This window comes from Dermochelys coriacea, chromosome 19, assembly GCF_009764565.3.
Source record: "Dermochelys coriacea isolate rDerCor1 chromosome 19, rDerCor1.pri.v4, whole genome shotgun sequence".
In the NCBI taxonomy this organism is placed as follows: Eukaryota; Metazoa; Chordata; order Testudines; family Dermochelyidae; genus Dermochelys; species Dermochelys coriacea.
The window spans coordinates 19,222,922-19,249,377 of NC_050086.2; the positions used below are offsets into that span (position 1 = coordinate 19,222,922).

A 26,456-nucleotide genomic window follows, 5' to 3' on the forward strand; every position below is an offset into this window, starting at 1 on the left:
GCCAGGCTCTTGTGCCTTATTATAAGCATTTGTCGAGAGCCAGCATTTCAACGGAGCGTTTCCAAATGTAAAGGTAATGCTTAAAGTTAAATCCATCATGTCCATATCCAAGAGGTGAGCGTGACTTCTTAGCTAAATGATCTTTGTTTTTTCTCTTCTAAATTATTTGGGATTGTGTAATATTTGAAAACTATTCTATAGATGTTAGAGCCATAGGAGGCTCTAGGTACTTCAAAAGTGTATCCAGAATTAAAACGAGCTTATTTTGGCTACATCAGGAGCAAGCTAAGGAAGCATATGAAATGGTTCTTCACCAGTCTCAAAGCCGATTAAGAATTTTTCCCACTAGGCCTTTTAAACTCATAAAACCATAGTTGTGAGAGACCTTACCAAAATAGAGGGGGCATGAGCATAGTGCATGTCCCTGTTGAACCTAGACACCTGAAAATGAGTTGTGAGGTCTCAACTAGGGATTCTCCTAGTAACATTTAACCACCTAGCGAAACCACCGTGCAATCTAGAACAGATGGGCGTTGTTCACGGAAAGCCTGCGACTATACAGTGTTGTGACACAGAGTTGAGGTATATTGGCAAAGCTTTGAGGAAACGAGTTAAATAGAAGGTGCTGCATGTCAAGATAGAAGTTCATTGACAAGATTGAGGTGGGAATCCTGTACAATACCTGTTAGTACTGTGCTTGGCTTGTGCAATACCTGTTTCCCTACATAACATAAGAATGGGAACACTGGGTCAGACCAATGGTCCATCTAGCCTAGTATCCTGTCTTCTGACAATGGCCAATACCAGATGCCTCAGAGGGAATGTACAGAACAGGGCAATTGAGTGATCCACTCCCAGCATCTAGCAGTCGGAGGGCATGGGACACCCATGTATCTCTGACCATCTTGGTTAATGGCCATTGGTGGATCTATCCTCCATGAACTTATTTAATTTTTTTTTGAATAGTTATAGTTTTGGCCTTCAACATCCTCTGGCAACAAGTTTCACAAGTTGGCTGTGCGTTTTGTGACGTGCTTCCTTTTGTTTGTTTTAAACCTCCTGATCCCAAGATTGCTTAGTTTGCTTAAGAGCTTTTGGTGTGGGACCTTGTCAAAGACTTTCTGAAAGTCCATGTACGAGATATTCATTGGATCACCTTTGTGTACGTTTTGTTGCCACCCTCAAAGAATTCTAATAGATTGGTGAGGCATGATTTCCCTTTACAAAAGCTGTGTGGACTCTTCCCCAGTGAACTGTATTCATCTTTGTGTCTGATCATTCTTTACTATAGGTTCAACCAATTTGCCTGGTACTGAAGTTAGGCTTACTGGCCTGTAATTGTGAAGATTGCCTCTGGAACCTTTTTTGAAAATCTGCATGAATTAGCTAGCCTCTAGTCATCTAGTACAGAAACTGATTTAAATGTAAGTTACAGTTCTGTGGTTTCATGTGCGAGTTCCTGCAGAAAGCTTGGATTACAGATTGAATACAATCTGATCCTGGTGACATAATACTGTTATCAGTTTGTTCCAAAACCACTTCTACTGACACTTTAATCAGGCCCTTTTAAGACCATAAGAATGGCCATATTGGGTCAGACCAAAGGTCCATCTAGTCCAGAATCCTGTCTGACAGTGGCCAATGCCAGGTGCTCCAGAGGGAATGAAGAGAATAGGTAATCAAGTGATCCATCCCCTGTCACCAGTTCCCAGCTTCTGGCAAATGGAGGTTAGGGACACCTATCCGTGCTCATTCTGTCTAATAGCCATTGATGGACCAATCCGCCATGAATTTATCTAGTTCTTTTTTGAACCCTGTTATAGTCTTGGCCTTCATAACATCCTCTGTCAAGAGTTCCACAAGTTGGCTGTGTTGTGTGAAGAAATACTTCCTTTTGTTTTAAACCTGTTGCCTATTAATTTCATTTGGTGACCCCTAGTTCTTGTTATGAGGAGCAATAACACTTCCTTATTTACTTTCCCACACCAGTCATGATTTTATAGATCTCTGTAGACTGTTCCTCAGATTTGTCACATAAAAATGTCTCTGGTGTGGGAATATCCCTTGCATCCTCTGTAGTGAAGACCAATGCAAATAATCCATTTAGCTTTTCCGCAATGACCTTGTCTTGAGTGCTCCTTTAGCAGTGTGATCATCCAGTGGCTCCCTGATTGTTAGAAGCCAGAAGCCTGGCAAACAATCATACTTAAAATTTTGTTTTATGTTAGTTTTTTGAGACTTTTGCTACCACACTTGACTTGCCAGAGTTTATTCTCCTATCTATTTTCCTCAGTAGTGTTTGACTTCCAATTTTTAAACGATGCCTTTTTGTCTCTAACCATTTCTTTTACTTTGATTAGCCTTGGTGGCATTCATAGTCTCAGACTTTAAGACCAGAAGGGACCACTGTGATGATCTACTCTGACCTCCTGCACTTAGCAGGTCACAAAGCCTCACCCATCCATTCCTGTAATAGACTCATTACCTTTGGCTGAATTACTGAAGTTCTCAAATCAAGATTTAAAGACTTCAAGTTACAGAGAATCCATCATTTACTCTAGTTTAAACCTGCAGGTGACCTACTCCACGTTGCAGAGGAAGGTGAAAAATCTCCAGGCTCTGCCAATCTGACCTGGGGGGAGATTCCTTCTCAGCACCAAATATGGTAATCAGTTATACCCTGAGCTTCTTGGCAAGACCCAAGACAGACACCTGGAAAAGAGTTCTTTGTTGTAACTCAACCGTCTGTGACAGATCGCAGGGGAGAACCTGGAATTGTGGGACCGCTGTAGTCTCTTGACTTTCATGATGGTTTTGCTAGGGTCAAGCAGTAAACCCTTCAAGGTGCTGTGATCACATAGTCGTCAACATGTTGCTGGGGGACACCCAGCTAAATTGCATGAATGCTCTCTAATCCACTCATGAATCCCACACAGAAAAACACAAGCAAATACCCCAGCGTTGCACCTTAGAAATGTACCATCTTACACTGCCGAAGATCTTCTACCGAACGATATAAAGTCATTTAATTCGTCCACTACTTCACCAAAAGATAGTGGACAAGCACCAGCCTTTGTCATCTGAGCAGATTCCTCAAGCACTTTAGACAAAGTCACTGGTAAAGATAGACCATTAAAGTAAGTTTATTAACTACAGAAAGATAGATTTTAAGTGATTGTAAGTATTATGCATAGAGGTCATAGTTGGTTATAAATCCCAGTCTATATTCTGAACGGTATCAGACCAAGATTGAATCAAACAGTTTTTCTCACCCTACTAGATGTTGCAGGAAGAGTTCTATTCACAGTTCATACTAACTAGAAAGCATTCTAGCTAGGACCATTCCTCCTCAGTTCACTGAGGCTTCTCTTTGTTTTCCAAAAGATCTTCCTTTCCAGTTGTTGAGAAGGAGGCAGAGAGTGGTGGACTCATGATGCCACTGTCCCTTATTTTATTTTATACTCTTCATGCGCCTAGAAAAATAACGAGTTCAAACATGGAGTCAAGCATCGGGTCTCTGGATGGGCCTTGCTGAGTCAGAGAGTTAAGCTATCTCTATTGTGTGGAGCTTGAGCAATTCTACTGTTTGTTTACTATGCCCTGCTGGTCAATGGCTGGTGAGGGTCTCTTAACATCTGTCTAGGTATGGGCTACCTCCCTTGTTGCAACTGGGGAGCTAGCTGTGGGCATCTCTGAGACTCAACATATTTCAATAACCACCATATAGCAAAATCTCATAATTCCATATGCAACGTTGATATATTTATTTTGACAGAACAATGAGTTTCAGCAATCATGACTTTTCATATGATGCCTTGCAAAGCATTCTTCGTACAAAAAAAAAAATAAAAAATTTATGCATCCGATGAAGTGAGCTGTAGCTCACGAAAGCTTATGCTCAAATAAATGTTAGTCTCTAAGGTGCCACAAGTACGCCTTTTCTTTTTTGCGAATACAGACTAACACGGCTGCTACTCTGAAACTTGTACAAAATATCACCATTTAACAGTGATGAATATGTGGGTATAGGGTGCTATTGAGGTACAATGTCACACCCTCCCCATCTAGTGCCCCATCTCTGGCTGTTAAGGATATTTTGCTTCTAGCAGGTGTAGATGGACCATATATCATTTTAGGCAGTCTCATCGTACCATCCTCTCCATAAATTTATCCAGCTGGATCTTGAAGTCAGTTAGGTTTTTTGCCCCTGCTGCTCCCCATGGAAGGCTGTTCCAAAACTTCACTCCTCTGATGGTTTGAAACCTTGATCTAATTGAAAGCCTAAACTTCTTGATGGCCTGTTTGTATCTGTTTGTTCTTGTGGTAGCACTGGTGCTTAACTGAAATAACTCCTCTCCCTCCCTGGTATTTATCCCTCTGATATATTTAGAGAAAGCAATCATATCTCCCGTCAGCTTTTGTTTGGTTAAGCTGAGCTTGCAAAGCTCTGAGTCTCCCCACATAAAGTAGATCTTCAGTTCCTCTGATCATCCTCCTAACACTTCTTCTCTGAACCTGTTCCAGTTTGAATTTATTTTTCTTAAACATGGGAGATGAGAAATGCACCCAGATGAGGTCTCACTATGTCTTGTATTATGGTACTAAGGCTTTCCTGATCGCATTAGCTCTTTTCACAGCCACATCAAGTTGGCAGTTCATAATCATCCTGTGATCAACCAATACACCCAAGTCTTTCTCCTCCCATGTCTCTTCCAACTAAATACTCTTATTTGGTCCTCTTACTATTCTTTTTAATTTGGGGTATACAATTAATTTGCACCTCTATGGTGGTTTCAAAATTTCCATGCAGCTTGCTGGCATTTCACTCTTGTGACCGTTCCTTCTAAGTTCCATTTAACTAGCTTCATTTTTGTGTAGTTCCCCTTTCTGAAGTTAAATACTTCTGTGGTGGGCTTCTTCAGTATTTTTCCCCCCAACAAGGATGTTTAACTACTGAGTGGTTCAGCTATATTCACCTCTTGGACCAGACCCTGTGCTCCAACTAGAACTAATGACAGGTTTCAGAGTAGCAGCCGTGTTAGTCTGTATTCACAAAAAGAAAAGGAGTACTTGTGGCACCTTAGAGACTAACAAATTTATTTGAGCATAAGCTTTCGTGAGCTACAGCTCACTTCATCGGATGCATTTGGTGGAAAATACAGAGGGGAGATTTATATACACACACAGAACATGAAACAATGGGTTTTATCATACACACTCTGATGAAGTGAGCTGTAGCTCACGAAAGCTTATGCTCAAATAAATTTGTTAGTCTCTAAGGTGCCACAAGTACTCCTTTTCTTTTTGCGAATACAGACTAACAGGGCTGCTACTCTGAAAACTGTAAGGAGAGTGATCACTTAAGATAAGCCATCACCGGGGGGTGGGGGGGGGAGGGGAGTTAACTTGTTAACTGCTGGAAATAGCCTACCTTGCTTGTCACCATGAAAGGTTTTCCTCCTTTCCTTCCCCCGCTGCTGGTGATGGCTTATCTTAAGTGATCACTCTCCTTACAGTGTGTATGATAAAACCCATTGTTTCATGTTCTCTGTGTGTGTATATCAATCTCCCCTCTGTATTTTCCACCAAATGCATCCGATGAAGTGAGCTGTAGCTGACTAAAGCTTATACTCAAATAAATTTGTTAGTCTCTAAGGTGCCACAAGTACTCCTTTTTCTTTTTGCCATCTAGAACTGAATCAAAAATTGCCCCTCTTTGGGCACTAGGACAAGCTGCTCCAAGAAGCAGTCATTTATGGTGTCAAGGAACTTTATCTCTGCATCCCGTCCTGTCATATATGCAGTAAATATGGGGATATTTGCAATCTTGCATTATTATTGAGAGTTTTATTTTTATACCCTCTCTCATCTACCTGAGCATTTCACCATCCTGGTCAGGTGGTCATTGTTCGTACTGCTATACTCTTCTTATTCAAGCATAGAATTTATTATATAGAGAGATTCTATGTCATAGTTTTGATTTTTTTATACTATATTCGACTTTCTTTCACATACGCTAGTAGGTGGTTGGCACTCCATCATTCCTGTATAATTTGTACCTGGTATTAGTGTCCCATTGATTGATTGTCATCATTCCACCAAGATTCTGTGATACTATCTCCATATCCTCATTTAATATCTGGCACACGAGTTCACTCATCTTAGTATTTAGACTTCTAGCATTTGTATACATGCAGTTACAAAATTGGTCAATATTTGTCTCCCTTAATGTGATGTAATTGAATGAGACTTTTTTTCATTTGACTGTTTCTGTTCAGTTTGCACCTCTACTTTATCAACTTTTGTCCTCTCTTCTTTACTAGGGTATAGAGAATCCCTGTTAATATATCCTCCTCTATTGGATGTCTGTCCAAACAATGTGGTCCTCTGCACCTTTCCCCTAGCCCTTAAAAAAAAAAAAAAAAAACAAACAAAAAAAACCAACAAGCACAAAAACCACTCCTCCTACCACTGTTTTTATTTTGAATGCCAGTAATCTTGTTCTGTTTTGGTTTAGGTGGAACCCATTCTTCCTATATAGCTTCTCCTTTCCCCCAAAGGTTTCCCAGTTCCTAATAGTATTGGGAGAAGGGATACAAGTTATCTCGGACGTGCATTGGGCCCCTGCAGTTCTGCCTGTCTTTTTACTGTGCTGGTGGAACTGGAAGCATTTCAGAGTGCCACCGTGGAGGTCCTGGACTTTAATCTCTTATCTTGCAGCCTAAAATTAGCCTCCAGGACTTCTCTCTCCTACCTTTTCCCATGCCAGTCCTTGCTTACAGACAGCCCCCCCAATCTGAAGCAAATACTCATCAGCAACCACATACCACACAACAGAACCACTAACCCAGGAACCTATCCTTGCAACAAAGCCCGTTGCCAACTCTGTCCACATATCTATTCAGGGGATACCATCATAGGGCCTAATCACATCAGCCACACTATCAGAGGCTCGTTCACCTGCGCATCTACCAATGTGATATATGCCATCATGTGTCAGCAATGCCCCTCTGCCATGTACATTGGTCAAACTGGACAGTCTCTACGTAAAAGAATAAATGGACCCAAATCAGACGTCAAGAATTATAACATTCAAAAACCAGTTGGAGAACACTTCAATCTCTCTGGTCACTCGATTACAGACCTAAGAGTGGCTATCCTTCAACAAAAAAGCTTCAAAAACAGACTCCAAGGAGAGACTGCTGAATTGGAATTAATTTGCAAACTGGATACAATTAACTTAGTTTTACTTTGTGTAATGACTCATCCATTCCCAGTCTCTATTCAAGCCTATTTCCCCATGGTATTTCTCCCCCCCACCCCACCCCACCCCACCATTCCTCACATATTCTTGTTAACTGCTGGAAATAGCCTACCTTGCTTGTCACCATGAAAGGTTTTCCTCCTTCCCCCCCCCCCCCGCTGCTGGTGATGGCTTATCTTAAGTGATCACTCTCCTTACAGTGTGTATGATAAACCCATTGTTTCATGTTCTCTGTATGTGTATATCAATCTCCCCTCTGTTTTTTCCACCAAATGCATCCGATGAAGTGAGCTGTAGCTCACGAAAGCTTATGCTCTAATAAATTTTAGTCTCTAAGGTGCCACAAGTACTCCTTTTCTTTTTGCGAATACAGACTAACACAGCTTCTACTCTGAAACCTTTTGGTACCTATGTTTACCATGGCCACTAGCTCGTCCCCAGCACTGCACATACATCTGTCTAGATGTTTTGAGAGATCCACAACCAATGCATCCGGCAGGCAATGCACCATGCAGTTCTCCCGATCAACACAAACCCAACCACCTGTATTTCTAATGATCAAATCCCCCGTTACTATTGATTGTCTCTTCCTAATAAATGGGATTCCATCTGCAAGATGGGTATCCTCAGTGTGAGAGGATACCAAAACATCAACTGGAAGGAGTGTCCCAACTATGGGATAATTTCCTTCCACTCCAGTTTGAGGATCTTCTACCTCATGACTTTCATCCTCAGCAGCACAGAGTCTGTCGGACTGGGGGTGGAACACCTCCACTGTGTCCCTGAAAGTTTCCTCTGTACCTCTCTAACTCCTTTTGTTCCTTCAGTTTAGCCACTTTGGTCTCCAGAGCCTGTACTATGTCTCGGAGGGCCATGAGCTTCTTGCACTGAATGCATATATAAGGCATGTAATCATACTTGCCACATTCAGTGCAATAAACTGGATAGCCTCCACTCTGGACTTCTGCCTGCATTCTTTTCATTTCTGCAGTTTTTTGTTTTCTTGGTTGGTGTTTATTGGCCTAAGTGTGGAGAATGTTAGGTGTCCCTAGTTGTCTTGCTCCATCTCTAAACTCCCTTGCACAAATCCCCTGTTTGGTAGCTCTGGTCGCTTAGGAGCTGGCTTTTTAAACCCCTGTTTTCTTACTGAGTAGCCCTGTCCCTGATTAACAGTTAATGCATACTAAATTGATTAGGGATCAAAGCCTCATTAAGAAGCTCTCCGCTTTGTCTAGCAGGCCGCTAGGCTCAGCACACAGCCTCTCCAAACAGACCACAATATATACTACACTCAAGTAGCAAGCACACAACATGCAGATAATAAACTCCCCTTGTCTTAAAGTTGTATGAATTTAGAGATGAATAGTTGTAATAGCCTACAGCAGAAATGTAGTATGATCAAATTCTACATCTTTGAAGTTTGTGCCAATTTTTACAGGTATCGTAGTAAAACAGTGTCAAAAACCACAAGTGGTGGCTGGTTGTATTCCTTGGAGTTAAAGATTTGAAGCAATACTCCAACTCCAAGTGCAAACATAGTCTGGAGATGTCGCTTTACAAGCAGTTACTAGTGTATTTATACTTCAGTGTAGTTTTTTGCAGCATGAGTGGTGCTATATTCATGATGATGATGATGATGATTGATGATTGATGATGATAACAGTGGTCTCTTTTGGCCTTGCAATCCAAATCATTTTACTAAAATACTTTTCCTTTAACAAGTTAACACAACTGTAAGGTTTTTTTTGTTTTTGTTTTTGTTTTGTCTTTTTTAAACATAGGCTGTGTAGAGCTGGGAATAAAAGGTAATGGGACCTGTTAAGTGTAGTCTTGTAGGACAATCTTTTGGAGACAAAACAAGTCAAAGGATCATGTGTAATCACGGGAACGGTCAAAATGGTGGGTTAGTAGCTCCCATACCTGACACATGGAGGACATAGTTACAGCAAGCCACAATGGAAATAACTACAGGAGCCGCACATGGCTTCTGAGAAATAATACCAGCAGTCTCCATGTCAGTGAGCGCATTCTGAGTTAATACTGTAGCTCATAACAGAATATTGAATTATAGAACTGGAAGGGACCTCGAGAGGTCATCTAGTCCAGTTCCTTGCACTCATGGCAGGACTAAATATTCTCTCTAGACCATCCCTGACAGGTGTTTGTCTAACCTGCTCTTAAAAATCTCCAGTGATGTAGATTCCAGAAGCTCCCTAGGCAATTTATTCCAGTGCTTGACCACCTGGACAGTTAGGAGATTTTTCCTACTGCCCAACCTAGACCTCCCTTGCTGCAATTTAAGCCCATTGCTGCTTGTCCTATCCTCAGAGGTGAATTACTTTAAAAATAAAATAAAATAAAAAAAATTAAACATTAATGCTGCACAGTCAAATACTCAAGTTTGAAAAAGCCCAAATTTCTGTGCAACTTTAATTTGCCTCCCTAGTAGTTTTTTAATTACATAATCGCATACAGTCTCTTCCATAAGACTCCTGCCAGTTTCAGTGAATGGGTAGTTACTTGATACTTTTCATGCACCTCTTTCTATGTGTGGCTCTAGGCCTTATTTTCTGCACACCATCCTAACCCCCTGCACTAAAATACAAAGTAACTTTTTCATGAATGTTTCTATGATAACTCTAGTATAAGTTTCAGAGTGGTACCCGTGTTAGTCTGTATCAGCAAAAACAAAGTAGTCCTTGTGGCACCTTAGAGACTAACAAATTTATTTGGCCATAAGCTTTCATGGGCTAAAACCCACTTCATCAGATGCATGGAGTGAAAGCTTATGCCCAAATAAATTTGTTAGTCTCTAAGGCGCCCCTAGTATAAGTGCTGCACATGTTTTAGTGAATTTATCTTCACAACCGGTGGTCATATTCCCATTTTACAGATGGGGAACTGAGGCATAGAGATTAAAGTCAGCACTGTCAAGTGTCCACTAATTTTTAATGCCCACCTTGAGACATCTAAGGCCTGATTATTTTTAGAATAGTTGGCATTTTTCTAGCACGTCATATGCTCAAATCACAGATCCCATTGACGTTAGTTGTAGTTGGGAATGGTTGGCACTTCTGCAAATATGGGCCCATTTCTTGTTGGGAACATGCACTTAGCAGCAATTTGAGAAAAGTTTGGTTTAATGACATGCTGGGGATTTATTCAGAACTCCCTGGCAGGGACAGGGTAAAATCCAGTTCCCCAAGGCAGCATTCAACAGCCATAGCTATTCCATCCTTTTATTCCTGCTATCTACTGCTTCATCTGCTGTGCACCTTCCAGTTTCTGTGACAAGTGAGGCAGGAGTCCTGCAGGTTACCCTAATTAATTTCCATAGCAGAAGCCATGCCATAGACTGGATAAGTCTGGAGTCCTGTGGCAAAAAGTGTTTTATCATGCAATTCAAGACGTACCATAATGCATATGCACAATGGGGCTGAATTAAGGTTGCACAGGCAATCTTAATTTGGGCATTCTAACTTTTGAGTGCTTGACTTTGCAACCATAACGTTACTTTAATGTAGTTTTTTGGATGGAATTTCCTTACTTTTAAAGAAGCAGACTGGAAAAAAAAAACATATTCCATCACATGGAGCCATATTGATTCCCAGCTTGGGTCAACAGCACAAACATCTATTGCTTGAGCTAATGTTGTAACTAGTAGCATTAGTAGTCCGTTATGGTCTGTGAATCTGAATAGGATGAGACCCCGCATTTCTGCCAGTACAGACCTGGGACTGGTCAGTTTAGTTCCAGATTTGGGGGGGGCATGTTCTAGTGCTTATTCTGTCCTTGTACCCCCTCACTAGCTTTTGTCCCTTTTCCCATTTCTCATCCCTCTTTGTTCTCGTTAGGGTGTTTCCTCCTTACATAAGAATAGGCATGCTGGGTCAGACCAAAGGTCCATCTAGTTCAGTATACTGTCTTTCGACAGTGGCCAATGCCAGGTGCCCCAGAGGAAAAGAACAGAACAGGTAGTCAAGTGATCCATTCCTTGTCACCCACTCCCAGTTTCTGGCAAACAGAGGCTAGGTACACCATCCATGCCCATCCTGGCTAATAGCCATTGGGGGGAAAAAAAAATTTTTCACCTCCCACCCTGGGTGGAGGGTGGGTAGGGGTGTGTGTGTTTGTGTGTGTAATATGAGACACCTTAACTTGTTCTCCACCCCTCTCTGCGGGGCTCTGCATATGCCTTTGTTCATACTACCGGGATGCCAGTGGCAGGGGCGAGCATTGAGACCACAGTAGAGTCGTCTTGCTCTTAGTTCTGTGCCCAGCAGCCGGAAAGCACAATTTTTTGCAGGGAAAATTCTGCTCAGCCCTGCAGCTCCCAGGTTGGTGTATTCTAAGTGCAAGTTTCGGAGTAGCAGCCGTGTTAGTGTATATCCGCAAAAAGAAAAGGAGTACTTATGGCACCTTAGAGACTAACAAATTTATTTGAGCATAAACTTTCGTGAGCTACAGCTCACTTCATCGGAAGCATGCAGTGGAAAATAAAGTAAAGTAAAATAAAGTCTCTAGGTAGAAGAATAAATGGACACAAATCAGACATCAAGAATTATAACATTCAAAGACCAGTCAGAGAACAGTTCAGTCTATTTGGTCACTCGATTACAGACCTAAAAGTGGCAACTCTTCAACAAAACAACTTCAAAAACAGACTCCAATGAGAGACTGCTGAATTGGAATTAATTTGCAAACTGGACACCATTAACTTAGGCTTGAATAAAGACTGGGAGTGGATGTGTCATTACACAAAGTAAAACTATTTCCCCTTGTTTGTTCCCCCCCTATTGTTCCTCACTCGTTTTTGTCAACTGCTGGAAATAGCCCACCTTGATGATCATTACAAAAGGTGTCTCTCCCGCACGCTCTCCTGCTGGTAATAGCTCACCTTACCTGATCACTCTTGTTCGTCTGTATGGTGACACCCATTGTTTCGTGTTCTCTATGTATATAAAATCTCCCCCCCTGTATTTTCCACTGCATGCATCCGATGAAGTGAGCTGTAGCTCATGAAAGCTTATGCTCAAATTTTAGTCTCTAAAGTGCCACAAGTCCTCCTTTTCTTTTTTCTCGGTGCAGACAACCTTTGGAAAATTTGGCAGCCAAACTCCAGTCTCTACTGAGCACATGGCATATAAGCCGCCAATAAATATATCTTGACCAAATCTGGGGAAGATTTCATGGGGTTGGCAAAAGGCACAACCCTGACAGCAGTGCAACCCTCCTGTCACATATCAAACCCTTGCTCCAAACTTTTTTTTTAATATGGGCTAGACATTTCCGCATTATTGCATTCTCATACAGTTTAACCATTTTAGCTGAAATGTTCCAAAAATATTTAGCCTTGGATGGAGAAGTTCTACCGTTTGGGCTTAATTTTGGCAAAGCTTTTATAAGCAACTGAAAAGCAGGGTCTTGTAATGAAAAGTGGTAGGCAACCTTAACTAAAGGCAGCACTACCAGGTCTGCCTTTCATTTACCAGACACAGGGTTCTTAATTAAGCCAATAAAACCTTTAACTGAACATATAAACTTCCTTTCCCATTAGAGGATTGTTGCATGTTAGTCGATCCACTGTAATCTTAGTGCACTCATTCAAGACTGTTGCTCTTCTCTCTTGACACTCACCAGTCCGAGGAAAGGAACTGCTCTAACATTCTAATGTTTCTTTTACACTCATCTCTCCTTTGCTTTCTTCACACCCAGTTGCATTGATAGTCAAAGTCTTGTTTTGTTACTCTCAGCAGAATAAAGGCTATATTATGTAAAACTGGGAGACTTTCTTTTCACCTGACTTGGAGGAGTAAGACTAGTCTCCCATATTCAAATTGCTTTCAGCCTGGAGGGTATTGAGAAGTTTCTTGATGATCTCCATCACCTGAGAGGCTCTATGGAGGAGAGACCAAAAGGAAGAAAAAGATCCAGTTCTTCCCGTGAACAGTTGCTACAAAAAGAGACGTTAAACCCATCGTCTCCAGCAGCAGAGGCCTTTATTTTCTGCTTAATTGCCAAGCTCTTCTTTTTTTTTTTTTTTTTTTTTTTTTTTTTTTTTTTCCCCTTTCCCTTCCCTCCCCTCCCCTCCCCACAATAGCCCCAACTTCTGTGAGGCCCTCTCATTGGGCCTCCACAACAATTCTTTGTTACATACAGCTTCTTCAGGACCTGACTTCCTTCCACTTCCATGAGTGGAGACTGCCATGGAGGCTAGCTTTCTCTCCCATTCAAAGGGTTCGGAGGCACTAGCTTACTTGCAAACTTGCATCAGTATAAATTAGATAGTTTATATTTAACATTTTAGTTAAACCTCTGCAAGCACCAGTGTGGATGTTCTTAAATGGGCTTTAAATACCTTACATCAGCTGAGTGTAATGTGGTAATAGGCAGCACTTTCATTTAAGCAACCTTTAAATCCATTTAAGACCTCCTACATAGGGGTTTTACACCAGTCTAAATTGTTTTTAAACATATTTTAATTAAGCACTAAGTTGCTCCTATTTAGAAAAGGCCTTAATGTCTCCAGGAGACTCAAACTCCCAAGTGAGCATCAGACCACACATGGATTGTCCCTTAAGACTGATTTCTTAGTAACAACTGAATCATAGACTATCATGGTTGGAAGGGACCTCAGGAGGTCATTTACTCCAACCCCCTGGTCAGATCAGGACCTATCCCAACTAAATCATCCCAGCGAGGGCTTTGTCAAGCCTGGCCTTAAAAACCTCTAAGGAAGGAGATTCCACCACCTCCCTAGGTAACCCATTCCAGTGCTTCACCACCCTTGTAGTGAAATAGTTTTTCCTAATATCCAACCTAAACCTCCCCCACTGCAACATGAGACCATTACTCCTTGTTCTGTCATCTGGTACCACTGAGAACAATCTAGATCCATCCTCTTTGGAATCCCCTTTCAGGTAGTTGAAAGCAGCTATCAAATCCCCCCCTCATTTTTCTCTTCTGCAAACTAAATAAACTCCACTTTGGGAAGGCACAAGACATACTCTTTTATGACTCATTTAAAAATAAAACTGGAACTTTAAAAGGAGCTCATGGCAACAGCCACAGGGCCAACAATAATACTCTTGGAATATATTTCCTCTGGCAGGTCTCAAATCCTTGATAATGGTGGGTATATAGTTTCTCCATTCTAGAAATGGGGAAATGGACAACTTTTTTTAGTGTGTTGCCCAATATGCTGTGGACCATTGTCAACTTGATATAGAATCTGGTTTTCATAATTCCCAGTATTCTGCTCTGATTGACTCACTCATTTACTGCCTTTTATACTGGATAATTCAATGTAGAAGACATCACACTGGGAAACAGGGAGTATGGATAATACGTAGGGTTTTAATTAGGGCTGTCAAGCAATTAAAAAAATTAATTGCAGTTTTAATCACATTATTAAACAATAATAGAATACCATTTATTTAGATATTTAAATAAATACTTGGGCTGCAGGGCTCCAGCCTGGTGCTTCAGCCCACCTGCTGCTGATGCCTCCCTCTCCCTGCTCAGAAGTCTAAAATTAATGTGTTTAAAAAAATTAAATACAGTGGTATTGTAGCTGGGAAGAAACTCTCAATAAGCTATAAAGGGGGCACCTGTTACTTTGGAACAGTTTAGAACAGCCGCTTGAAATAGTTCTTGTCCATCATATCCGTCTTTCTACCTCTCTTGTGATGGTCACTCCATCTGCAAAGTCTGGATCCAAATCAGGTTCTTTTGTTGTTCAGTCACCAGAGGACCCTCTCCCATTCATCGGCATCAGATTGAGAAGAGAACCTCATAGATAGTAGAAACTTGGGCCACATTCCCCTTGGAGAAGTAGGTACTAGCACTCAGGAGGAGGTACAGAATATAGAGTTCTTAGTTACCACAAAATTAATATGCTTTTCTCTAGTGTCAAAGGATCCCCAACGAGAATGTTCTAAACAGAATAACACTCTGTTCTCCAGAAAAACTTGGGTGGTATTTTTTTAGTAACCAAGATCTTCTCAGCACGAAGAGGAGAAATTGCTGTAATACGCAGCACTCCCATGTGGAGCTAATGATGTGGCATGTGCTGGTGTCAGTGTCCCTAAGAGACTCTGAATTTGAGGACATTCCAGTTTACCCAGGCACATCCATAAGTTAGTACCAGGGCCCAGGCTTTTCCATTCATGCTATTAGAATACTGCGAATTGGCTTAAAGATAGAACAGCTGCAAGCTCTACAGACAGAGGGAGCACATTTAGTGTCAGGGAGCAGCTCTCCTACCTGTCCAACCCGTAGCTGAGTGACTGGAGCGCCTTGCTGCACTTGTGGATGAAGAAGCAGAGGGCAGTCGGCCTACTTGAGCCACTCTGGGAGATCCTTCAGACATAAGTCTATCTCACTTGTGGAGCACATAGTTGATGGAAAATGCAGCAGCTCTGAACACAGATACAGCTGTCCTCTCCAAGAATGGAGCATAAGGCAAGGATGACGATAGTAAAACCTCAGTTTGTCTCCTTTGATATGCTCTTGTTTAAGGTGTTTCCTGAGTCTTCCTGCATGCAAAATAAGTGACTTATGAACCCCTTCCTGAAAATCCCATTTCCTGGTTTTCCACAAGGAAAGTCATTATTCAGACCATCCTTATGCTTATTTCTTTTCACTTCAGTCTCTACTGAGTTCCTGTCCTGAGCCCAGATCTGAAGAGAATAGTCTGGGCTGCTCATGGGAGCACCAGGAACTCACTGGTCTAATACAACTTAGATCAGAAATTTCATCACAGAGGCCTACCTAGAGTGACTTAGAGGACTAAGAAGTCATTTTGTGGTGCTCAGTACTACAGTGGTATACACTATAGAAATGCTTGTATATAATGCATGTTATGAAAAATGCATCCGATGAAGTGAGCTGTAGCTCACAAAAGCTTATGCTCAAATACATTTGTTAGTCTCTAAGGTGCTACAAGTACTCCTTTTCTTTTTGCGAATACAGACTAACATGGCTGCTACTCTGAAAACTGTATATAATACAGATATTTCTTCTCCCATCATGCTGCCCATCTGCACAAGTGGTATTACTGAGTTGTCTTTTCTCCCATGTTCTTACCATTACACCAGATGTAACTTTAGAGTGCAGTTAGGAGTGTGTGTTCCCTCAAATCTTTTGCTTTCCCTCTTTTCCCATTTGCTTTAGGATTTTATTTAAGGATTGCTACAAAGATCCACTTGGTTCTGAGTTAATCCCCTGAAGATACAGAAACAGAAGCACCTACCTACCTGTTATGATTGGATTTCTGTTTCTCTTTTCCCTAATTAAAGAGATTTTTCCTTAAATTCAGATGGCTGTAATTTCCTAGGACACTTAATCTTTTTAGACTTCCAGGAAAGAATTTAACGTAAGCTTTTCTGTGGAATTATCATTAGAGAACATAGCATTTCCTTATCTGGAAGCTTAACACTGCCAAGTTAAAGTTAAAGATGCAATCATAACTGCCCCCTTGTGGCTATGCATATAATTACGAGTCCAGTTAATATTTTTTTCCCCTCAGTACTGATTCAGACTGGAACTGCCATATCTAGGGTGCTTGCACAAGGAAGAGGTTGAAATGCTGGTGTGATGTTCATTGATCCTACTCCTGTTGGTTTGTACTGGCAAAGTCCTGAAGTGATAACTTGAGGCCCCTGGGAAATAAAGATATTTCTTCCTGCATTGTGGCTTTAGTTGTCAGGTGCTGCAGGTTCCTCTTTTCGCCTCTCCTTTTTTAGCTGGACACTGCCACCCACTATTTACCTATCTTAGTCCAGTTCTGGACACAATTAGCTGTGACGGCTGGTATTTTAAAGGAATTGGGGGTGCCTGGGGAAGGATGGTAGAAGCTTGCACGCTAAATCTTAATGTTTGCAGGTGAGAGGAGGAACCACAAATGAATGGCTAGTCAGTGAGCTTCAGATTTGCTAAAACTGACGTTGCTATTTCTCAAATGATAGTGTATCTTACAATTTTTTCTACAATCTTAAGAACATAATGTAGTATCTTACGATACTTATTAATTTTTGCTTAAATTAATTTTCTTATTATAAAGGTCCAGTTTCTTTGTTACCATACACTTTTTATAGGATAAGCACGAAGGTTGATATTTGAATAATTTGTTATCGCTGTACTATCCGTTTCTTTTCAAACAGCAGTGTGCAGGCTTTTTTTTAGGTGCAATTAACTTTAAAGCTAAACTGACCTGTTTATGATGGTAAATGTTCACTGTTCTTGTGGCACCTTAGAGACTAACAAATTTATTAGAGCATAAGCTTTCGTGAGCTACAGCTCACTTCATCGGATGCATTTGGTGGAAAAAACAGAGGCTCTCTTTTTTTCCACCAAATGCATCCGATGAAGTGAGCTGTAGCTCACGAAAGCTTATGCTCTAATAAATTTGTTAGTCTCTAAGGTGCCACAAGTACTGCTTTTCTTTTTGCGAATACAGACTAACACGGCTGCTACTCTGAAACCGTTCACTGTTCTGTGTACTGAATGTGCACTCTGTGCTAGTACAATGTAAAATGTTTTTCATATTGGCAACTCTTAAACATAAAGTAGTTCACAAGACTGTAGGATACTGCATGCATGTGTCTAAACAATAGCCCTCTCTAACTCCTATGCATCTTACAAGGCCCTGAGGAACTGAACATTTGGCTCAGCTTATTCTGATTTTCTGTCCCCTTTTCACTATGTTAGCCTCTTTGAAATGCAGCCTTCCTTAGCTGTACACTTTATGAACTTGATCAAAAATCTCTGCAAAGGGTGCACCGTGTATGACATTCAAAGGGTCATAAATTAGGCAAATCAAAACCAATTTCACTGTTCCAATCCAGGGTGCTTGCAGTGAAGACTCTCTCTGCCAAATTTCAGCTTAAGAAATGTTCCAGGGAAGAAAAGGGTTGCAAGAATCTTTAATAATATGTTTTTTTTTCATTTCCTTTTACTAAACCTGAAAATATTCCAAAAGGTGAAAGTTTCCTAAAGTTATGAGCAACAGATCACAAGGGGTTAAAACTGAAACTCTTATGCAATTTCAGCACTCCAGCTATAGCATTGGCGGCTGCTGCTGCTTTTTTTTTTTTTTTTTTTTCCTTTTTTGCACCTTCTGTTTGAGGATCTTAAGTAATTTTATAACATGTTCATTGAGTCTTACCCAGCTCACAGGATGTTGTATTATCCATCTCCTACAGACAAGGAAACGAAATCAGGTATTTTGTCCAGTTATGAATCAGGGACAGTGCTGGAATACAAACTAGGACTTGAGCTTGCATTTCCCTGCTCTTACCACTTGACTAAATTTCCTCTTTTTAAAGACAGCTCGACTAGAAAGTCCTTTGCAGAATTCATTATGAAACCATTTAATTAGTTATGTTAATTGAGATGTATTATAGAATCACTTGCAACTGGTGAAGGAAAACCCCCAGAGGACACCGGAGACTTTAATTCCTCCAGTTGGTTGAGTTTGCTGCCTGTCAAGAGCAAGATCAACCCATCAGGAATGTGTGTGCTGGGACCCAGTTAACAGGTAAACATTCCCATCTTGGAGTTTTGTTTCCATAAGCAGGATGTGGCAATAGGGGAGAGGTGCAGAGTGTCAGACCAACTTTAAACAACATAGTTCTTGCTATTGCTGTTTAAATCCTGTAACTTGGTCTGCCATAAAATGACATGCCTGATTAGTAGCTACTTGACATGGTTCTGCTGGAAAAGCAGAATTTAGAATACTGTCCTCGAGGAGGGGGAATTATCACTACCCTGGAGATTCACATTCTCTAGCCATCTAGTTAATGTGCGTGGAGTACCGTGAGTGCTCTGGGGACATGATACAATGAGTTGCCCTCTCTAAATATACTCTACTTCATATGCTCCTAGTGACCTGATCTTGAAAGACTGATCTGCTTCCAGTAGGTTTGGCTGGAGCTGGATGGCAAGAATAACTGAAACTGTATATCCATAAAAAAAATATTTTCAGCACTGTCCACTTTGTATAGAGTAATTTAGTCTTCACTTCTGGATTTCCTTATTACGTTTGTAAATGAAGGGAGGGTCGGGGCTCAAGTGAGGTAAAAAGTGAAACTGGATTTCTATTAAATATTTTAATAGAAAAGCGTGTTTTTTTTAAAAAAGGGGGGGGACAAGGAGTGATCTTAATATATACTAGTTAGTTGACAGCAAAACAGATCCACCGTTTCTTAGTGACAGACTTATTCGTGAATTGACTGCATCTTCACTGTCCCAATCTCTTTCTAACAGTGAGCCAGCAGGTGTTCTGACTGAGAGGAATCATGAATTGTTCCACCCCAGAGTTGGTTAAAACAAATCTCTTCTATTCCTCAGTTCATAGTGAATGTAGATAGTATCAGTGAGTGGAATTGTACTTGACTAAAACTACCTTTAGTTTGCACAACTTCTTAAACTTCCATATAGAGACGCACTTCTTGCTATACAAGAACTGGCCGTTATTCTTGAAAATAAGATTTTAATTGAATAGGCGTTTCTGGACTTTCCTTTTGGCAGCCCTGCTACTCGCACGTTGATCTCGTTTGGGAATCTGCTTTCATAATGATTCAGTATAAAATCAGTAGGGCTGTCAAATGATTAAAAATATAAATAACGATTAATCACGCTGTTAATAATATACCAGTTATTTTAATATTTTTGGATGTTTACATTTTAAAATATATTGATTTCAATTTCAACACAGAACACAAAGTGTACAGTGCTCACTTTATTTTTATTACAGATGCTTGTAAAAACACAAGAAAAATAATTTTTCAATTCACCTATTACAAGTAACATAGTGCCATCTCTTTATCATGAAAGTTGAACTTACAGATGTAGAATTGTGTACAAAAAACAACTGCATTCAAAAATAAAACTGTGTAGAACTTTAAAGCCTACAAGTCCATTCAGTACTGCTACTTCAGCCAATTGCTCAGACAAACAAATTTGTTTACATTTGCAGGAGATAATGCTGCCTGCTTCTTGTTTACAGTGTCACCTGAAACTGAGAACATTGCACTGTTGTAGCCGGCATCGCAAGATATTTACGTGCTAGATGTGCTAAAGATTCATATGTCCCTTCATGCTTCGGCCACCATTCAAGGGGATGTGTCCATGTTGATGATGGGTTCTGCTCAATAACAATCCAAAGCAGTGTAGACTGAAGCATGTTCATTTTCATCATCTGAGTCAGATGCCACCAGCAGAAGGTTGATTTTCTCTTTTTGGTGGTTTGGGTTCTGAAGTTTCTGCATTGGAATGTTGCTCTTTTTAAGGTTTCTGAAACCATGCTCCACACCTTGTCCCTCTCAGATTTTGGAAGGCACTTCAGATTCATAAACCTTGGGTCGAGTGCTATAGCTATCTTTAGAAATCTCACGTTGGTGTCTTTTTTTTTTTTTTTTGCATTTTGTCAAATCTGCAGTGAAAGTGTTCTGTAGTGAGGCGGTGTGGCTTCCAGCTGAGCCAGAAAGGGAGGAACTACTGTCTGTACACAAGTGGGTGGAGCAAGGCCTGCCTCCCTCCCATTGGAATTGGGTAACAGGGAAAGGAAGTATAAAGGGTGGGGCCTCCAGCTCAGTTGAAGCTGAGACACGGAGGGAAGCAGACGAATCCTGCTTGCTCCTGGCTGCTGACTCTGCTGCCGAACCCAGTGGAGCCCTGCCTGCGAGAGAACTTGCATCTGCCACGGACCTGCTGGGACTGCCATTGGCCACCTCCCCAGAAGAGACTGAGGATGCCCTGCTGATCCAGGTATACCCTGAGGGGAGGAAGAGGCCCAGGGACAGCCAACCTCAATTGGGCTGTAGCTCTGTCTGAGGCACGGTCACCATGTTGCAGCTGGAATCTCCGCTGACCCAGTGGCGGACCACTCTACCACTGTTAAGTCCTGGGGTCGAGATCTGGTGAAGTAGGGTGGGTGGGACCGGACCCCACCTGCCACCTCACCCCTGGGGTGGCAGCCTCCCCTCACCAGGTCCAGAGGCCTTTGTTTGTCGGTTGTCTGCCGGAGCTAGGACGTTTGATCCCTGGGGCTTTTGCTCTGGCTCTGTATCAAAAGCCCAGAGCTAATTGACTACTGGGTTTGCTCTGTCCCTGACTAAGAACCCAGAGCTTTATTGACTCCTGGATGTTCGCTCTGTCTCTGCATCCAGAGCTCAGAGCTAATTGACTGCTGGTTTGCTGTGCCCCTGCTTAAGGTGCCCAGAACCCATATACTACTGGGTTTTCTTGGCCCCTGTTTAAAGGGCTCAGAGACTAAAGACTGTTGGCTGCTCTGCCCTGGGCTAAGGGCCAGAGCATATGGATTCCTGGGTGGCCCTGTCTATACCTAAGGGCTGGAGCGCGTTGACTGTTGGGGATTTAGCCCTGTCTGGGATGCTAACACCTATTTGCTAGTTTCCCACAGATACTAGGTGGCGATCCCGATGGCATAGTGAGGCAGCATGGCCTCCCTTTGACCCAGAGCAGGAGGGACGACCACTACTGTTCTTAAAACGAACCACATGCTGGGTCATCATCTGAGACTGCTATAACATGAAATGAATGCAGGTAAAACACAGAACAGGAGACATACGATTCTCCCCCAATTAGTTCAATCACAAATTTCATTAATGTATTTGTTTTTTAAACAAGCATCATGAGCATGGAAGCATGTCCTCTGGAATGGTGGCCAAAGCATGAAGGGGCATACGAATGTTTAGCACATCCGGCACGTAAATACTTCGCGACACCGGCTACAAAAGTGCCATGTGAACACCTGGTCTCACTTTCAGGTGACATTGTAAATAAGAAGCTGGCAACATTGTTTTACATTTACAGGAGAGAAACTTGTTGGTCTTAGCGATTGGCTGAACTAGAAGTAGGACTGAGTGGATTTGTAGGCTCTAGATGTTTACATTTTGGTTTTGAGTGCAGTTATGAAACAAAAAATCTACATTTGTAAGTTGCACTTTCACGATAGAGATCGCACTACTGTACTTGTATGAGGTGAATTGAAAAATGATTTTTTTATCATTTTTATAGTGCAAATATTTGTAATCGGAAATAATATAAAGTGAACACTATACACTTTGTATTCTGTGTTGTAACTGAAATCAATATATTTGAAAATGTAGCAAAACATCCAAAATATTTAATACATTTCAGTTGGTATTCTATTTGTTTAACAATGCAATTAAAACTGCGATTAATCCCAAATAATTTTTTTGAGTTAAATTGTGTGAGTAACTGTAATTTAATCACAGCCCTAAAAATCAGCTTATTTACAAAAGTATTTTTTTAAACCTTAAACCAGCAAGTCACTTTCCATCTCTACCCCAGTTTCCCACATGTAAAATAGAGGTAATGATACTTGGGCTCATTTCTAAAGTGCCTTCAGCTCTACTGATGAAAACACTGTATAAAAGTGGGAGTAGTAGTGTTGGTTTTACAACAGCATGGGAGTTTTGACATTGGATTCCATTTGATAACATACATCCTCTTTCAATAGATGATGGCTGCCAGCAGCAATACGGCTGAGATTTGTTCCAAAGGGACTCCAGTTTTGGTGCATTTTTTCTTAGTGCTATACTCTTGGTCATGTGCAGCCCATACGTGCCATGTTGGGTGTTCATTATACAGGTGCTGATTCAGCAAATCACAGGCTTGACTTCAGGCATGTGATTAACCTCATCCGTATTCAGCAAAACACTTAAGCATGTGTCAAGTGAGTCCAGCACAATGTTGAATCTGATTGCATTGCATTTTGCTTAGCAAATTCTTTAATACTGTTGTTGTCAGAGCCACTAGAGTGCAACAGAGAACTAATGGAGCATGCTAGAGGTGATAGGCTACTAATATTAAAGATTTAACACCTATTCCCTTCAGAGTAAATTGCATTAACGGTTTAGTGGGTGGCACTTTGTTCAGAGGAAGGAGACCAGACAGTCTGAATATAGTCGATCCGCTGGGAATGTGGAACAGACGTACAGCATTTCTAATGTCCCGCTTCTGCTTCAGTATCCTAAACCAATTCTGTCTTTCAACCCAGAGGTGTGTTGGTACAGTTGCAGCAACCAGTGGGTAATGAATAGGGTAGGGTAAGGAATAAGAATACACGGTCCATAATAGCAAAGAACAAATATGCCTTTTTCCTTCTGGATAAATCAGCTGAAGCCAGGTAATACTGACTGCTAGCAATGAGGGACAAAGGGGAGAGCTGATGCTCACAAATGGAGATGCGGTCTATTAGGGGATAGGGTCAAACTTCAGATTGGTTTTACTTGTGACTATTACGGTTTCTAAGGGGCACATCTTTTCTACAGCATGGAGTATCCTGCTGGCAGTGGATTCAGTGTTCCATTGTTGCAGGGGTGGAGGTGTTTTGAAATGAATTCCTAGTGTCTTTTCATGGGATGATATGTACCATGGAGTACTGCTCTGTGCAGGATTCTGTGAGACCAGAGGAGAGTCAGGCCAGGGATGGGGTCTGGATCTGCAATTACATGGATCTACTGGTTATTTCCTCATCGAACAGGGTATGCATGTATTCCAGCTATAGATGTGCTGACTGATGGGGAAGCGTCTGTATTCCCTCCCCCTTGCAGGGACCTTCTTGCACCAAGTCTGTTTGCTGTGATTTAGTGCAGGCAGGACACTTTGCCTTGAAAGCATAGAGCCTTTGATAGTATTGGTCACGCAGAGAGAGCTCTTTGGAAAAAAGGACTGAGATTTTTAGCTCCAAATTATAAGAAGGGACTGAACTGTAGTGCCAAAGGCACCTGGATACTTGGACTACATTTCAGTTGTGGTATACTGGACAATGACATCTTCATAAATATCTGCAAAATGGTGTGATACCAGTGTATGGTCCCTCTACTTCCCTGTGATATTAAATTATGTCCTAATCACAGCTCAGTCAATGAGCTGAATGCTATTTTGGTCCTTTCTGGAAGAATGCAGACACTGGTGTAAGGAAAGGAGAAGTGAAAACCTTTTAGTTGTCTATGTCCTAATATAAAATAACTTTCCGTGATGAATGGGGATGGCCATGTTAATGATCTATTAAATGAGCAGATGCTTTGGAAACAGTTTTACTTCATTGAGAAACACCAGTCAGAAATTTTCAAACTGAGTCCAGATTTTTAATTTATTCATGACATTTTAGTAGTGTCTGTATTTTTAAATTGTCTTCTCTCCCATGTTTACTAATATATTTTAGCCTCCCTCCCCTTAGGATATTCATCAGATGCTACAAATCTAGATGTATGGTAAGTAATGTTAGTTTTTCATTCTCATGTTTCCGAAGAGCAAATTGGACTCAAATTGCAGTGTAGTTTTGTGTTTTGTTCGTATATTTTCCCCATTACTGTTTTTAGGCATTCTTGAACCATCTCATCCAAATTGTTCTGTTCATCTCCATGTCAATACATTCGCCATTTGAAATCAGGCTAGATCAGTTAAATTGTATCTTGGATAAGCTTTGAATTTGTATTGAAAAACATCTAAAATATTTTACAATTAGAATTTGCATGTTTTCATTTGAATAATGTAACATCATTCTGGGAGAAACACTGAGATGCAGAGGCAGAAATGTGATTGGTAATATCACAAACAATTTAAGCAGGCTTCCAAAATTGGTATAGTTTTCATCTGCTTTATGCTGCACTAAATTACTTCCTAAAATATATGGCCTGACATTTGTAAGCCACTCGGGTGTGGGTGTGGGTGTGGATGTGGGTGTGTTTACTAAAACAAATGTTTACATTTTATTAGTGTTTTGCTCTGCAGTACATTCAACGAGAACAATTCAGTAACAGGGAAGCAGCTGCAGTGAATCTCTGCTTACACCAGGCTTAACTTTGGTCCAGTAGCTCTTTATTTAAAATAGCCTGAAGTGGATGGTTTAATTTGTGTTAATGAATTTGATATATTTTGTCTTAATTTCTCTAGTTTTGTGTAACAATTGAGCTTTGTTCCACATTAATTTAGGAAACCATGATGTTCCAATGCTATGTTGTAGCCGTAAACTGACAGGATGTGCTGTTTGGTTGAATGCCTTCTGCTGCCCAACAAGTCCACCAAATAGCAGACTGTTTTTCACTCTAGAGTGGCTAATTGCTATTAGAACATGACTCACAATATTTATATTTAAACAGTTTTACTTTTTGGTGGGTGAGAGGGTTTATGCAATATATCCTTCCACCTTGAAAACTAATTCCTAGTGGAAGGATAAATGAAAGGTGTAGAGGAAGTTGTATGCATCTTCCATTTAGTATTTTGAACGTTGTTACATTCATTTAAAATTTTTTCTTTTTTAACTTTTTAGATTGCCTGAATTTCTATTATCTAAGAACCTAACCATAGTTTGTGGCCCACAGTCCTTGCTTTATCAGAAAAATTTAAGCTCCCATTTACTAATATTAGAAATAATTCTGTTTGCAAATGTAGAAAATTAATTTTCTTGTACACAGAAGCATCTTCAGCATCTAGCTAATCTTTTAAAAGAGTTCACACTGTTAGTTCTTTATTTGTGTAGGGTTCAGCCTTAAACAACTTTCTGTGACAGGAATCTGAGGAACTGTTTCTGCTATTGTCGATTATTTTTGCTTAATTCCCTTCATTGGAATGGTGATGACTGGGAACCTCAGAGTGCACTTATAATGTATCACTGGGGAACTCACTCTCTACCAGTAATACTGCAGTACTAGTGCAAGTGACTGATGCCATGCAGGAGTAGATAGAAGGAGGGAAAAGGCAAAATAGAGTGAAAACCCCACCACCCTCCTCAGCTAAATACAGAGTTCAGCGACTGAGGAAGGCTTAGCTTCCTTACTGTGTGTTTGATTAGGATTGTGAGAGGGAAAGCAGACATTAGGAATGACTACTTGTGGCACCTTAGAGACTAACAAATTTATTAGAGCATAAGCTTTCGTGAGCTACAGCTCACTTCATCGGATGCATTTGGTGGAAAAAACAGAGGAGAGATTTACATACACACACACAGAGAACATGAAACAATGGGTTTATCATACACACTGTAAGGAGAGTGATCACTTAAGATAAGCCATCACCAGCAGCAGGGGGGGGAAGGAGGAAAACCTTTCATGGTGACAAGCAGGTAGGCTAATTCCAGCAGTTAACAAGAATATCAGAGGAACAGTGGGGGGTGGGGTGGGAGGGAGAAATACCATGG

The 26,456-nt window shown here is 41.0% G+C and overlaps 1 long non-coding RNA gene across 2 annotated transcripts in view; it reads left to right on the plus strand.

Annotated features, from left to right (window-relative positions):
* The window catches only part of LOC122458303, a 29,323-nt gene extending 3,174 nt beyond the window's left edge, over window positions 1–26,149 (plus strand). The window contains exons 1-3 of one of the 2 annotated variants that reach the window (XR_006278283.1): window positions 17,751–18,803; window positions 20,274–23,799; window positions 24,498–26,149. This is a non-coding gene — a long non-coding RNA (uncharacterized LOC122458303). Of the gene's footprint in view, window positions 1–17,750; window positions 18,804–20,273 lie in introns of those variants that run through there. The other variant, XR_006278282.1, reaches the window with a different exon arrangement.
* Window positions 26,150–26,456: the final 307 nt, after the last annotated feature.